This window comes from Giraffa tippelskirchi, chromosome 10, assembly GCF_054371585.1.
Source record: "Giraffa tippelskirchi isolate mGirTip1 chromosome 10, T2T-mGirTip1v1.2.pri, whole genome shotgun sequence".
Taxonomy (NCBI): Eukaryota; Metazoa; Chordata; class Mammalia; order Artiodactyla; family Giraffidae; genus Giraffa; species Giraffa tippelskirchi.
This window is the reverse complement of record NC_137284.1, coordinates 33,995,590-34,012,849: the sequence shown is the minus strand read 5'-3', so window position 1 is coordinate 34,012,849 and position 17,260 is coordinate 33,995,590.

Here is a 17,260-nt window from a genome sequence, read left to right as displayed (position 1 = left end):
CTCTAGCCTTTTCAACCTTTCAACCCACAACCCCACTGCAGAACTCTCAGAGTAGTTTGTAGAGACAGCCAATCCCTGGGGTTTAGCATCAGTGACTCCCCAGCCCAGAAGCTCTCCGACTTAAAGACTGTCTTTCATGATCTTCCATTATTCCTTGACTCTATCTCCGTAGAAACTCTCCAATCACAACCAAAAGATCTAATATGGAGGCCATGCAAAGTAAGAGATAGAGAAGGCAACATAAAACTCTGAAGACAAGGCACATGTCCTCTGAACAGAATGAGTGAGAAAGGAAAGGCAGAAGGCATGTTCTACAGCTGAATCATTTCTCTTGAAAAATCTTCCTAGAAATCCCATACAACTCTTTTATTCATATATCATTGGCTATAACTTGTCATGTTCAACAGTAGTGGTAAGAGAGGCTGATAAATTTAATAACTAGATGCATCCCAGACTCAAATAAAATGAATCATCCTACTAAGGAAAGAGGAGAGATGGATTTTGCATGAAAAATGAAAAAATTTACCATAAATTGATATTTTGTCTGCAAATAGCAGGAAATCTAACTAAAAGTGAATCCAGCAGTAGACTATTTTTGTGTTTCAGATATCAATAAATAAATATCAATATGGTAGTTTAGGCTTCCCTCATGGCTCAGCTGGTAAAGTATCTGCCTGCAATACGGGAGACCTGGGTTCAATCCCTGGATTGGGAAGATCCTCTAGAGAACAGAACGGCTACTTACTCTGGTATTCTGGCCTGGAGAATTCCATGGACTGTATAGTCCATGAGGCTGCAAAGAGTCGGACATGGTAGTTTAGAGTTCAGCATGGCTGTGTTATCCTCAATGTTAGAATATTCACTTGGACAATTCTCCATAGAATTTCATTTCCAGACTTCATGTGCAGACTTCCATGTCCAGAGGATAAAGAGAGATGTTTGCCCTATTTATGAGCTGAGAATTACCACTTCCCAATCCCCAAGAGTGTCCCAGCAGTCTTCCCATCGTGTCTCACGACCCAGCACTGGGTTGCAACCCTGTGCCTGCAGGACCAGTTCTTTAATTTGCAGGGCCAAAGTCAAAATGCAAGTTCAGGGCTCCTTGCTGAAAGTTAAAATTTCAAGATGAAGATGACAAAGGACTAAACCAAGCATGTGTGCATGCATGCCAATTCATTACAGTCATGTCCAACTCTGTGATCCCATGAACTGTAGCCCGACAGGCTCCTCTCTCCATGGGATTCTCCAGGCAAGAATACTGGAGAGGGTTGCCATTTCCTCCTCCAGGGCATCTTCTTGACCTAGGAATTGAACCCGCATCTCTTATGCCTCCTGCATTGGTAGGCTGGTTCCTTACCACTAGCTTCACCTGGGAAGCCCAAACCAAGCATGAGGCCCTTCTAAATATGCCCATGAAAGTCAGTCTTTTCTGCCTCAGCAAATCAACTGGCAAGGACAGTGGGTTTAGCATGTTTGGCTTGAATGATGAAGATTCACACTCTGGGGCTAGAAGATATCTTGCCCTCCATGAAGGATGTGTCCTTTGTAAGAGAAAATAAACTCAGGCTTCTGTTGTGAAAGAAAGTGGGACCAATGCTTGTTGTACAGACAATCCTGGTTTGTTACCCAGGATATTATGAATTTGGAGTTATATTCTCCTGGAAGGAGAAAACCATGTTGACTCCCAAATATTATAAATTATGTTGAAAAATGAAAACGGCTCCTATTTAAATGAAAAAAGTAAGTAGAAAGACCTACTGACTTTGATTTTTAATTATTCATAAGCAGTAATGATCAAACAGTATGCCTAAGCATGTACTCCTGGTGAACTATTAATATATAACTAGGGAGTTTATATCCTCACACACATCACAATTGATGAAAACTACAGCTGGGATGACAGACATGGGTTGTGATCAGAGTCTGATTTTGAGGTGGGCTGCAAGTCTCCACAAACAAGAGAACATTCCAAAACAGATACAATCAGGTGTTCATTTCATTTCTGTGGACTTTTAGTCCCAGGTAGCTCACTGGTAAAAGAATCTGCCTACCAATGCAGGAGACTCAAGAGATGCGGATTCAATCCCTGGGTGGGGAAGATCCCCTGGAGGAGGAAATGCAACCCACGCCAGCATTCTTGCCTAGAGAATCCCATGGACAGAGGAACCTGGCAGGCCACAGTCCATGGGTTTGTGAAGAGTCAGACATGACTTAGTGACTGAGGAGAAGTCACACACAAGGAGAAGGAAAGATCATTTATTGAATACCTGCTGTCTGTCAGATGCTCACTTGTGCGTCACTATTCCACGCAATGCATTCAAAACTCTTATGAAATAGATCTAATTATTCTCATTTTGTGAGTAAGAAAGATTCTAAACTCCATCTCCAAGGTGAGTAACTCAGCTGTGTCTGACTCCAAAGGCCAAACTTAACACAATTTGATTTTTATGGGCCATACTCATCTTTAGAAATATTTGATCTGAGGGACTTCAGTGGTGGTTCAGTGGTTACGATTCTGCACTCCCAATGCAGGGGACACAGGTTTGATCTCTGATTGGGGAACTAGGATCCTACATGCCACCTGGCACAGCCAAAAAATAAATAATTGATCTGACATTGTGGGGAATTTGATCTGATTGTCACATTCTTATGTAAGGCTGGTCTGTCTTTTCAAAACAGCTTTTCATCAGCATCTTGACAGTCATGGAATGCCAATCCTTGCTACAAGTACAGATAAACTGAGATGGAAAGAAATATGTTTCAGGAAAGATTTTTCAAGAAACATTACAAGAACACATAAGAAAATAGACTTAATTATAGAGGATGTGTAAAATTTTGCATATGTTGAATTAGCTACTATAGCTTTAGGGTGTAAAAATGCAAGCTAGAGGGGAATATACTGAGGGAATGGAAGAGGGATCAAGCATTCGTGAAAAGATCTGCTATGTAGTTCTTAAAGAATAAAGAATAATCTTTCCTGAGTGTGACGTTTATAAAGCTTTTATCCTGGAGTTGACTGACAGCTGTATAGAAAAATCGTGTTTAAGATAGAAGACACTGAAGAGCAATGATTTTCTACACTTTCTTAGGCAGGTATGGGGAAGTGGTTATGGGCATGGATTGAATTGCATCCTCCAAAAATAGAAATGTTGAAGTTCTAACCACAAGTGCCTAAAAATGTGGCTGTTTGGAAACCAGGTTGTTTCTGATATAATTAGCTAAGAAAATAAGGTCATTAGAGTGGGCTCTAATCCAATACAACTGATGTCTTTTTATTAAAAGAGGAAATTTGGACCCAAGGAGAGATATGCGTAGAAGGAAAATAATGTGAAAAAATATAGATCAGTACAATAATTCTTTTTTTCCCCCTGTTTCATTAAATCTGCTTTAAATTTACCCATTGAGTTCTTTGTTTCAGTAGCCATATATTTTCTGTTCTCACATTTTATGTGTCCCCTTTTTCTGACATATTGTCATTGTATATAATTTCTAGTTACCTTCTGAAGTTGTTATGCTTGTTTTTAACTCTTTGAGCATAACATGCCTAAGAGTTTCATGAAATATATCTTCTAATTACAATATCCGAGTCTATTTCTGTTACTTGTTTACATTTCCCCTGCTGATTTTACCTCCAGTTACCTGTTACCCAGCTTGCATGATTGACTTTGATCTCGTATTTGAAAATTTACTTGAAAATTAATTTGAGCACAGTTTGATATTCTCCTCCTCCAGAAAAGAGGGATTATATCGTGTTTAAGTTCACAGGGTGTCTGAAGACAAGGATAGTGTGCAAACCATGTTTCCAAGTTACAGCTTTAAGGTTTTCCTCACGATTTAAACAATGTGAACAAAAGGGGTAGAGTGTGTGGGTTTTCCTGTTTGTTTGTTTTTTTTGGTTTATCTTTACTGGCAAGGCACAGAGTCTTTTCTGGTCCCATCATGAAACATAGTTCTTTATCAGGCTCTATACCTTTGTCAGGGCTGAGATGTCAGTTTCTGTCCCCCTGGCCACTGCAGGCCACCCCAGGGCACAGAACAACCCCACAAATAATAATAATATCACAGTAATAATGGGACAATAATAACCAAATGCTCTGAGGACTAAAGCACCACTCAGAGTCCGACTCCTCCTTTTGGGATTGTGATGTCTCCTGGATCTTGACCTTACCAATTGCACAGTGTTTGTTTAGCTTCTTGATACTTTAATGAAAGGTGCGCTTTTTATTTCATTCACCTTTGAACAATATTTCAGTGGAAGGGTTACTGCAAATGACATAGCCTATAATTACTTGAAGCAGAAGCTTCAATTTTCTGTGAATTACAAAATAGTCAAAGCTTCCTTTTATATTTAGTAATAGCACAAAACATATTTCAAGTAATTTTACTGATTCTAAAAAACATAATCTTAATTTTCTATGTTTAAATTATAAATCTCTCATTATTTGAGCTTTTCATAACTTTCATAGTTGGCATAGGACCACACGAATGCTTAATGATTTGAATGAAAGAATGAATCAGTGAATGCAATCTATCAGGTCATAATTAAATTATGAAATGTCATCATTTGAAAATGTCACAGAAAGCCAGAGTATGGCAGGTAGTAAAATTATTCTACTTCTACTTTTATTGCAAATGAAAAAACCCCAAAGTAAGCAAATTAACATCAACACATTCAGATGCCAGATGTCTTTATTTTCCCCTTTGTATCTAGGTAGAACAGTCTCAGTCTCTGATTTTATATACTGTTGAAAGACGAAGGGTAACCATAAAATTTGAGAAGTTCCAGAAGTTCTTACGTAATCAAACTCGAGAGTTGAGTTTCTTCCTTCTTTGAACCAGTTTACTTTATACAATGTCTCTTCACTCTGGACATGGTCTCTGTCATATCCACCCAGATTTAGAACTCAGGCTCTTTTGTTATTTCCTTATCCAAGCTCAGATTCTCACTTTCATTTGTGTTTTCACTTAATAACTTGGTATCTGGCTGTTTTTTCTCCTAAAAGTTTACTATGATCTTTTTCTTATATCTTGAAACATTATTTGAAAACATGAGCTGTGCATCATATTCTGATATAGATATACCATATTTTGCTTTAAACATTCTTCTGTTTTGGGAAAGTTTAAAGCATTTCCTATTTATCTGTAACATAAATAGCTATTCAATAAATGTATTGGCAGATAAATGTTAGTCTAATTTTTACCTGTTGTTCAGTGTGAAATTATTTCTAGAGAAGAAATTACAAGCTAATTATTATATGAACTTGTTAAAAGGATCTAAATACATATTCCAAAATACTTCTCCATATGTTGTAAAGATTTTACATTCTAAGTGTTAATGCACATTTTATGCCACAATTGGCAAAATTAATTTTTTTTTAATTGCTATCAGGTAGATTATAACAGTACATCATTTTTGAATGTACATTATTTTGACAACAAATGAAGTATTTTGTTATGTTCTGGCCTCGTAAAATAATTTGTAAACTTATGTTTCACAAAGAATTCTGTTAGTATGTATAAATCAGTGGATTGTCTGTGTCCCATTCATAAAGACTTTATTGACAAGGAATCTTGGAGAAGACTTCTTCTTTGTGCCTCAGTGTGACTGAGAAAATGAAAAGGGCTACTGAATTTGTCTGAAATCCATTGTCTTACTCAAGACTGTGCTATCAGGGAATCCATCACAGGAAAACAAACATCACATTTAGGATGTGATGAAAATTCATGTGTGCAGGACCATAGGATTTCCTAGAAATAAAATGGAACAAATACCAATAAGCATGGTTTCATAAAAGAGTCAAAGTGAAAGATACATATGAAATTGCCTAGGTATGGAGGAATCTGTGTCTGTCCAAAAGTCTTCAACTTCAGGCTGATCCAGGTTACAGGGCCACTTCTCTCTGTAGCCCTATCATTGAGATTTGACTCTCAGATATGAAATGTACTTGAGTGAGATGCTGCAAGCAGTTAGGCTTTTATGTAACCACATGTTGCATTTATATATATACATATATATATATATATATATAAAACACACACACACACACACACATATATATATATATATATATATATATATTAAGAGAGAGAGAGAGAGTCTGTGACTGATGGTAATTTTTCTTAAACTTTTCTCCCTAAGTTTTCATGCTCTGTTATATATACTTTTTCCATGGTGTCAACACAGAACTAAATTTGACTTCAGGAAAAAAAAAAAAAAAGAAGGAATGGGAACATTACATTGAAACCTAAGCTCTGTCACTTTCTTATTATTTTTGATTACACTGATTCCCATCCTTGCTCTGAGTCTCAGTTTCCATATATTAAAATGTGGATAATAGCATTCTCCTTGCCTTTCATATAGGATTGCTTTGATGATCAAATGTGACATAGATAAAAGAGTGTTTCAAACTTTGAAAGTGTTTAAGAAGCTTGAAAAATATAAGATTTTATTTTTCCTTCAGTTAGAAAACTCCATTCCTTGGGTAAATGGTACATTACTATGCTATAATTAAGATCTGACTTATTAAAAGCAATTGTACCCTTGCTGGGTATGAATAGATAGCTGTGAAGACTTCAAGACATTTCACAAAGAAAAAGGCACAGAATAGCAATAGACTGTGGATTCACAAGCTTGTCTGCTTATTTTTAAATGCCAAGTTTTAAATCCCTTTTGAGTGGGGGTGGCACTGGTGATCAGAATAGCACTGACCCATCACTTTGACATGGCAACAGCCCAAAAGACCTTATCACAGGGATGGGTAATATTTTTAAATGATCACATTACCATTAATCCGGTGTTGAGTATTCTCTCTGCCTAGAACAAAGACTATGCAGCAGCTGGAATTCAGAGCCAAATTGGGACATCCAGCAGGTATTTTTGACACATCATGAGCCTTTGAAACAGCATGGTCTCTCTTGATAACAGATGATACAAAGGCATCCTTCTGGTGCAGAGGGGCGGGGAGAGAAAGAGCCTTACTCAAAAGGAGAAAAGGCAGATCCCTTCAAAGATAGCTCAGCCTAGTCTTATCCTGCTTCCATTTCTTCCAGGAAAAAAAATTATCTTCTGTGTGTTGAATCACCAGAGATTTGCTGTTTTTTCATTGGATAAAATACATTTTGTAAGTTTTTAGTCCTTGGCTATGGGGTTATGAGGGTTCTGGGATAACGTCAGTATTCGTCAGTATTTGAAAACTTTTGTTTGAAGAATAAAATACACATGGCAGTGATTCCCATTTATGGCACTGAATCCTTTATGATCAAGCATTTGAGAGAGTCTAGCTTAAAACATGCTGATGATCTTTTATGATTTTCTTGCCCTCCAGTTACAATGTCATCTGTATCATCAGTTTTTTTTTTTTTTTACTCTCCATTCTTTTCATTTGAACTATTGTTCCTGGTCTTCCTGCCCATTCTTAAGACTGCAAATGATTTTCATATCCTACATCGTAAAAGTATTTCCTTTGATTCTATTTCTTTTTTAAATGCTAAAGTAAGCTGGTTGAAGTATGAGCTTTGGAATCTGGCAGATCTAGGTCTGAGTTTCTACATCTGTCCTTAACAATCTCTGTGACTTAATTTAATGTCCCCAAGATTTAGTTTTCTTATCTGTAAAATGAGGATGATGGTAGTACAGAGTTCAAAGGGTTGTGAGGGTTAAATTAGATATGGGATATAAAGGGCTATAGACAGTGCCTGACACATTTAAGCACTTTAAAAAAAATTATTGGAGTATAATTGCTTTACAATGTTGTGTTAATTTCTACGCTACAGCACAGTGAATCACCCATACGTATACTTATATCCACTCTTTCTTGAATTTCCTTCCCACTTAGGTCACCACACAGCATTGAGTAGATTCTCATTAGTTATCAGTTTTATACACAGTAGTATATATATGTCTATCCCAGTCTCCCAATTCATCCCACCCCTTTTCCTCCCCTATTATCCATACGTTTGTTCTCTATGTCTGTGTCTCTATTTCTTAAGCACTTTTCTTAATTTGCCATAGCAATTCTTCATGAATGTAAGTGCCTTAAGTGCAAGGAAGTGTCTTGTTTGTTCACTGCTATACCCATGCTGCCTAGAATAGTGTCTGGCACATAATAGGTGCTCAATAAGTGTTTTGTTGAATGAATGAAAAAAATAGGTGAATAATCGACACTTACAATCTCTATATCATCTCTTACCCTTCACCAATCATAGGAAGGGAGAGTTCTTAATGTAATGCTTAAGAGCTAGCTGGCCTGTCTTCAGATATCAGGTTTGTCATTTACAAGTTGTAAGACTGTAAGCAAGTTTCTCCATCTCTTTAGGGAACAGTTTCCTCACCTGTAGAAAGTGGATGTAATGGTAGTCCCTCTGTCCTAGGGTTGTGAGGATTGAGGAGTTAATACTTGCAAAGCCCTCAGGAGGGCATAGGTTACATCATAAGCACTGTGTGAGCATTTGTTGCTATTTTAACCAAACTTTCTCATCATTTTGTTAGTCATTATTTTGTACCATTTTCTGTCCTGGATGGAACTTTTTAAAGGTTTTTCATGTCTCTGCATTATTTACTCTTATTTCCCCAAGTTGAACTATGGCACTGTCATAGAGTAACTGTTAAACACATGTGCTTTCTATGAGTATTCCTCCCCATGGCTTAAATAACTCTTCAAAAGATTTCCAGGCAAGCCCTCTCATTCCCTTTGTCCCAGAACCTCCTACATATAGAACCCTCCTTTTGACATCCAATCGCTCATTTCCAATAGCTTCTGCAAAAACTCATATGTATTAATAACCTGCTCATAAACCTTCCATTCCAAAGACTATCTTATACCACGTCCTAGAGTTTCTATCTTATTTAATGATGAAAAAAGTACCAATACCACCTCCCTTCCCTGCATGATAGTTGTCTGCAAGATTTTGATTTTGTTATGTTTTCTTTGAACTTAGACAAATTACTTAACCTGTCTCCATTTCTTTGTAAAAATGGGATAACAATAGGAATCTTCAGCATTTTCTCTGGTTTCTATATTCTGTGAATCCATTTATGTAACAACATGCTTAGAACAAGGCTTGAAAGTGAAAGTGTTAGTTGCTCAGTAGGGTCTAATTCTTTGTGACCCCATAGACTGTAACCTCTGTTCATGAAACTTTCCAGGCAAGAATACTGGAGTGGGTAGCCATTCCCTTTTCCAGGAGATCTTCCTGACCCAAGGATTGAACCTGTTTCTCCCACATTGCAGGCAGATTCTTTACCATCTGAGCCACCAGGGAAGTGCCAGAACAAGGCTTATCATCAAAATAAATTTGACCTGACATTCTTATTCTAGCTTTTGTTGAAATCTAATCTCTCTCAAGGATAATTCTAGTCTTGGCTGATTATGCATGGGTTTAGCTCTCAAATAGGTACTTTTTTTTTTAACACGTGACTATTCTTTGTAACTTCTGATCATTTACAACCAGGAAAGACCACCATAAAGCATCAACTTTTCTTTACAAACCCGCATATTGGAATTTTCACATATCTGAGTACACAGGAAAATATTTGATACATTGAATCCTGATCTGATTAATAAGGATGGCTTTCTGCATGTTTAAAAGGTGTTTTCTTCATTATTTCTCCTTTTGATAGACCCTATTTTTAAATCCTATCTTATGTTTACCACATTGATTCTTTGCATGACTGTTTCTCTCCTCCTGGAATGACCTGCCACAGATTTCCATTTCACTTTCAAAATCCAAGTCAGATGACATTTCCCTCCACATTTGTGCTCTACCTATAAGTTGCATGAAAATTGCACATGTTTAATTCATTGTATTGTCAGTTTATGTATTGTTTATTTACATTTATTTTCTCAGACAAAATTTGGTAGCCCATTCATGTTTTAATCATTCTCAAAGCCACAGTACACAGCACCTGAGTCCCATATAATAAATGTTCAATGCATGCTTATTTAATTAAGCTGGACTTTAAAGAACAGATTCTATTAATGACAAGTAAAGTTGTTAATGTTAAAGCTCTTTAATTAAGGTGCAATTAAAGAGCAGAATTGTTGAAGAATCTATTGGGATAATTTTAATAGTAGGATGATTCCTCTATTTTCATGAGCACACAATTTTCTCAAATGGATGAAACTTAAGATTGAAAAATGATGTATAAGGAATTCATGTATTAAAAAGGGGGAGGGAAATGTTAATTAGATGATATTAAAGTTCCCTATGATCTTTCATTCTATTAAAGGATGTTAATACATAATTAGATATTAGTAAGATACAGATAATAGTAAGTGACATAAAAGAGGAAAGACACAATTCGATGTTCTCAACGGGGTTTAATTTGGAGGTAAATCTAAGGGGCAGTCTGCCATGTGTTGGTGAAGGGGATTCCAACACTGATAACCCAGGCTGTCTCCTTGATTCCTCAGAAGGGGTAGGGATCCAGATTCATTGGCACAGGAGCCTGTGAGGCCTATTCAATCACATGGTTGAGAGCTGCTGTTCACCATCACGGGGTCAGTGTTTTATGAACCAAAATCAGGACTACGTCTGACAGGTCCTAATGTCCTTGGAAAAACTGGGACAGGAAAGTTTAAAATAGAGCAGTCCCCCAAATGCAGCACATGCTTATAATCTACACAGTGCTTTTTCCTTCCTCTTTCATTTATTTTCCAACCTCATTCAACAGTTAACTCAGTAGTGATATGGTTCTCGACAAATTCTGCCTGGATGAAAAAAAAAAAAGCATAAACGTGTTGTCGCCACATAGTTTAAAGAGTTGTATTTTATCAAAGTATAGTTGATTTACAATGTTGTGTTAATTTCTGCTATACAGAAAAGTGATTCAGTTATACATTTTTATACATTCTTTTTCATAATGTTTTCCATTATGGTTTATCACAGGATAGTGAATGTAGTTCCCTGTGCTATGCAGTAGGCTGTTGTTGTTTATCCATTCTGTACATGATAGCTTGCATCTGCTACTCCCCAACTCCCAATCCATCCCTCTCCCGCAACTTGATCTCCCCCTTGGCACCACAAGTCTCTTCTCTATGTCTGTGAGTCTGTTTGTGTTTCATAGACAAGGTCATTTGTGTCATATTTTAGATTCCACATGTAAGTGTTATCATATAATATTTGCCTTTCTCTGATTTAGTATGACAATCTCTAGGTCCACCCATGTTGCTACAAATGGCATTATTTCATTCTTTTTTATGGCTAAGTAATATTCCATTGCATATATGTACCACATCTTCTATATCTATTCATCTGTCAGTGGGCATTTAGGTTTTCTCCATGTCTTGGCTATTGTATCACTACAGTTTTTATGATAACTTCAAGAACGTGCAAGTTTTTTTGTTCATTCATGAAACATTTATAAATGTTTTATTTAAGAAAATAACCTTTGTAGTTATAAAACTAGCAACTTGGAAACTGCCCTAGAATTTTTTCCTCCTTATCCTATTAACCAAAAGTGTTACAAAGTCAGATCAGTTTTACCAGTATCAGATATCAATATCTGTCCCCTCCCCTTTATTCTCACAATCCTCTCATATATTTATCAATACTTTTCTTATATCTAGCTGAGTACGTATTGTCTTAATGGTCTTCCTATTTTGACTGATTCTAGCAACTAAACCCTGGTGGGCTTTCTTGTGGCTCAGAAGGTAAAGAATCTGCCTGGAGTACAGGAGACCTGAGTTCGATCCCTGGGTTGGGAAGATCCTCTGGAGAAGGGAATTCCAACCCACTCCAGTATTTGCTGGGAGAATCCCATGGACAGAGGAGCTTGATGGGCTACAGTCCATGGGGTTGCAAAGAGTCAGACATGACTGAGCACAGTATAACACCAGCTAAACCAACCATGGTACAACTGCCAGAGGAATCCTTATCCTGTGTAAATCTGATCACACCACTCTCCTGTACAGACTTCTTCATTGGTTCTTTAAATGGTCCTCCTTTTTGTCAGTGTATCTGGTCCTCCTAGGCTAGTGCTCTTTTCTGCACTGATAAGCTTTCTTGTTATTGCCATTCCGTAGAGCAGAAGCAAAAATCATGCTTTTGTCACTCTCACTCACACCTCTCTGAATTTTTTTTTAAATTGACTTTACTGTTTAGAGCAGTTATAGGTTGACAGCAAAATTGAGCAGAAGTACATGTTTCCCCTAGACCCCTTTCCCAAATACCCATAGCCTCCCCCATTATCAACATCCCTCGCCAGTGGTGCATTTGTTACAATTCTTAAACCTGTATTGATACATCAACATCACTAAATCATACCTGACCTTTTAGTTTATCATTCTCTCTTTCATACTTTTCTGGGGTCTTTTATAGATAGGTTATTCCCATTTTACCTTACATATGTGGTTTAGTTCCTTTAGTTCATTAAATCTGTGCTTTTTCTAGAAATTACATGGGATACAGGGAATAAAGTGTGGAGTAGACAGATGAAGTCCTAGACCGTGAGTGCTTATGTACTAGTTCCTTATCACAGACCCGGGCCTCTGCCAGAATTAGTATAGTAATTAGTAATAATTACAAAAGATTCAAGAAACAGGAGTGCTTACACACCTTCCAGATATTCTCTGTTTCTTGGTGTATTTTCATAGATATCGAATGTATCTGCTAAAATAACTGGGACTCTCGGTACACACTAGGCCTCCATAGGCTGGATCTGGGAAGCTACAAGGTCTGTGTGGTCATAGCCTTCATTCTTGCTTGCCCTGACATAACTTGAACTCTTGCCGCATACTTTGTAGTCCCAATCATCCCGGTTAGGGATGTACATCTTGGTTAGGGATTCATACCTGATGCTCAGGGGAAAACTCGTTTGTTTCATTGGTTTGCTTTGTACAATATAATTGCATCTGCTTAAGACGAAATTGTCATTTTTCCCTTGGGCAGGTGTATGTATGCTCAGTCGTGTCCAACTCTTTGCAACCCCATGGATGGTAGCCAGCCAGGCCCCTATGTCCACGGGTTTTCCCAGGCAAGAATACTGGAGTGGGTTGCCATTTCCCACTCCAGGGGATCTTCCCAACCCATAGATTGAACACCCATCTCCAGTGTCTCCGGCACTGAGAGACAGATTCTTTACCAGACGCTTTACCACCATTAGGCTCATAAGCTTCATGTGGGCATAAGCTTCACTAACTTGGCACTTTCTTTGGAATTCTATAGATGACTCTGTATGGATTTTTGCCTGTAGTACCCTGTTTTGGTTAACTTTGGACTCATGTATAGTTCCCAAACTCTCACCGTGCTTTCCAGATCTTTCTGCTACTTCATTGCTATGGGCCATGTAATATATTTGAAATATGGAGAACCAGCATTTTACCCTTTTCCCTGCCCTTTCTGTTATTAATAATCACTGTGACTTTTCAAAGTCTCACTCTTTTCCCTTCACCCGCCTCTCCCTGGAAGTGTCCTGTCTCCTGTCTAATTAATGACCATAGTTTACAGACAGTGCAGCTGTCTACACATATGGTTCATTACCCTTAAGACAGGAAACGATGTAAGAGTTGAAGGTTTCTTTCTCGGGGTTCTTTGGGCACTATGAAGGATGAAATCATTAGCATGACTTTTAACTAAAACAGGGCCTTGAGGTATTGCATCATCTTGTGGTACTTCTAGCGCACACACTAGAGGCATTATAGCTTTGAAATCAGGGTTTATTAGCTTTTGTTTAGAGCCAAATTTGCCTGGTGCCAGAGAGAACTGAAAAATAATAATAAAACATTTTGCATTGTATCCAAGTTTTTGAATTGTCTCACATTTGGGGTGAACTACAAACAATAAAATGAGTTAATGAGAAGAGAGGACTAAGCATTTTCCTAGAAAGACAACAGGCTGATCATGAAAGCAGCCGACGTGTTTCAGAAGAGTGGCATCTGTAGACCTGAAGAGTGGGAGCTTGTGGGTGCTTAATAGTGCACATGCTCAGTCGCTTCAGTCCTGTCTGACTGTCTGCAATCTACGGACTGTAGTCCTCCAGGCTCCTCTGTCCATAGGATTTTCCAGGCAAGAATATTGGAGTGGGTTGCCATTTCCTCCTCAGGGTATCTTCCCGACCCAGGGATTGAACCTGAGTCTCCTGCATCTCCTGTATTGGCAGGTGGGTTCTTTACCACTAGCGCCACCTGGGAAGAGTTGTCCATACTCATTCATGTGACACATATTCACTCATACTGTTTGCCAGATCGTGTTCTAGGTGCTGGGTACCAGTAAGCAAGAACTACTTCTTGCCTTCTAAGAAATTAGGGGTTTAATTGACTCTTTCAGTCCCGATAAGATTATCGTGCAAACTTCTGAGTCCAGCTTCCACCACAGGAATCCCTGGTAATTGTGACTACTGATGATGGTTTTAAACACCCTGCACCAAATCTCTGTTTTTAGCCTTGGCCTTCCCTGGTCTCTTCAGATGGCCCTTATTACTGACATGTGACTCCTCCTGGTTGGTTTCACAGCTGCATCCTGTGCTGGCGCTGCCAAGTCAGGTGGTACAGTTACTCTCATGCCCACATGTGGCCCAGACAGTAAATAATCTGCCTGCAATGCAGGAGACCTAGGTTTGATCTCTGGGTCGGGAAGATCCCCTGGAGAAGGAAATGGCAACCCACTGCAGTATTCTTGCCTGGGAAATCCCATAGACAGAGGAGCTTGGCAGACTACAGTCCACGGGGTTGCAAAGAGTCGGACACAATTGAGCGACTAACACATACACATGTGCCTGAGATGGCGTTGGGTGTTGACTAAAAAAATCATATTGTTTTCCACTGTCTTGTTAATTTTGTCTTTTGTCTTCAGTTCTTTGCCCTCCACTCTTTTTTTTTTTTCTTTACTGAAGGTCTGTTCTAAACTTTTCAATGTGACTAGCACTTTAGCACTTAATGAACTCTAGTTCATGACCCAGGAGATCTTGTCTCTCTTCTCTGATAAGATCTTCTCTTCCTTTTCATATCTTTAACTTGCCATTTTCTCCCACTCATCCTTTAAGTGAGGACTTTGTAATCTGGCTTCTACAGTCCTTTAAGGATCTTTGGATAGACTTCATGAAACCTACACGCTACCTGGAATTGTGTCCACAAATTGATTTATGTGTGCCTATGTAGTTTTTCTGGGAGAGAATTCATGACTTGCTTCAGAATCTCAAAAAGATCCAAAGATAGTCTCTAATAACAAATTTGAACTCCTGTAGTTTTCATTCCACAATATTGCTTTTCTCTGAGAAGTCACCATCATGCTTATAACATTCAATATCATGTAAATACCATTCAGTCTTAAATTGTATTTTCATATTAGAATTCTCTTCTTCTTAACTTAAAATACCTACAGAATGTCTTCCTCCTAGGAGTCTCCCAGGCTTCTCATGTCCTTTCCTGACTTACTGCCCGACAGTTTTCCTCCCATAACATAACTTATTTTCTTCTTCCTCCTCTGATTATTTTAAATACGGCTATCCTTAGCCAGGGCTTCCCTGGTGGCTCAGTGACAAAAAATCCACCTGCCAAAGCAGGAGACGCATATGCAATCTCTGGGTCAGAAAGAGCCCTTGGAGAAGGAAATGGCAACCCACCCCAGTATTCCTGCCTCGGAAATCCCATGGACAGAGGAGACTGGTGGGCTACAGTCCATGAGGTCTCAAAAAAGTTAGACACAGTTTAGTGACTAAACAACAACAAGATAATTAACCAAGGCAGATAAGATCGGACTCTCGAGCTTCCCTCTTTCTGTCCCCACTGCCTTTATACCCGTCTGTGAATAGCACATATTGTACCAGCTTTTTTATTTACCACCTCAGTCTCCTTATCACTATGTCCTCTACCACTGCCTTACTTAAAGCCTTCAGTTTAAGACTCTTAGCTTCTCTCTGTCTCTAATTTTAATATCGTTCAAAGTATCTTCCTCATAGAGAAGAAAGGGATCATCTTCAAATGCATATATAATCATGTCATTTCTTTATTTAAAATACTTTAATGTGTCCCTGTCTACAAGATGAGATTACAGGAAAATTCTATTAAGATGGTCTACTGTGTACCCCATGATTTAGTTCATACCTGCCTCCCCAGGCCCATCACTTGGTTACTTCCTACGTATGTTGATTCTCCAATGCTGTTATGCTTTCTGTACTCATGCAATAAAATGTCTTCCTACTGGGCATTCACTACTCCTTGACTCTATGTCCATCATGTGACATGCTTTGACTAAAGAGATATTAGTATATGTGATGTAAGCAGTATCTTGAAAACTGCTTGAATGGCTGGCCTGATTTGCTGTTGCACTTTTGCCATCACCATGAGAAGGGGATTCCTAACCTCTCCTGCTGGTCCTGGGAAAGGATGATGAACAAATGGAACAGAGCTTTTCCAGCGAAATTGCTTCAGCCAAGCACTCATAAGAGCAGAGGCCTCTGCAAATGAGTGAGCAAGCCCAGATGACATAACCAGAGTCCTACAACTTATTGCTGTGTGCCTCTGAGTTTTGGGTTTTGTTACACAGCAAAAGTAAACTGATACATTTTCCGTAAATGTCTCCACAGGCTGGCGTAATCCAACTGCTCAATGCTGCTCAAAGCCATAAACCTCTGCTCTGGTAATTCTTTACTTTGATTCCCTTTAGTTTCTTATCTGCCTACTGAATTCTTTCTTATAAGCTTGAGACCCAAATCAAACATTCCTTCGTTTTGTGAAGCTTTTTGTGAACCTGCTATGGAAGTTGTCATTTTCTCCATTGGGCCATGTAGGACCTTCCACATACTACTTTGTGTTTGTAGCTTGTCACACGTCTATTTTTCCCCTACCAGTCTGAGTCCCCAGAAGACAAGGCTGTTTCTTAGTTAACTTTAGACAAGGTCAGGGAAGCCTTCACAGAGGAAGACATACCAAAGTTGAACATAGAAGGATAAAGACGAATAGAGGCAGGAGGTAAATCAGGAAAGCTTGGATAATCAAGGGGCTGATGTCACTAGAAATGTTTGTAAATAATAACGTTTTCCCTTGATGTTTCTTTGACTTCCCATATATAACGGAGCCTGTTGTTCGATGCAGTAGGGAAAACTATTCTAAAGGCATAGTCTTGGATGTACATAGGCACTGTGATTTTCTTCTCTTTGGGCAGCAAAAGCATGTACTATATGGTCACCACCTGCTTTTCTTTGGACATTCTGTCCAGCTGTCCAGTCTGTGAGAATGGTGACATTTACAACCATTACAAGGCTACTCTCCTGGCCACTTGCCACAGTAAGGCTCAGGTCCAAGTGGCTACCATCTGGCAGGAC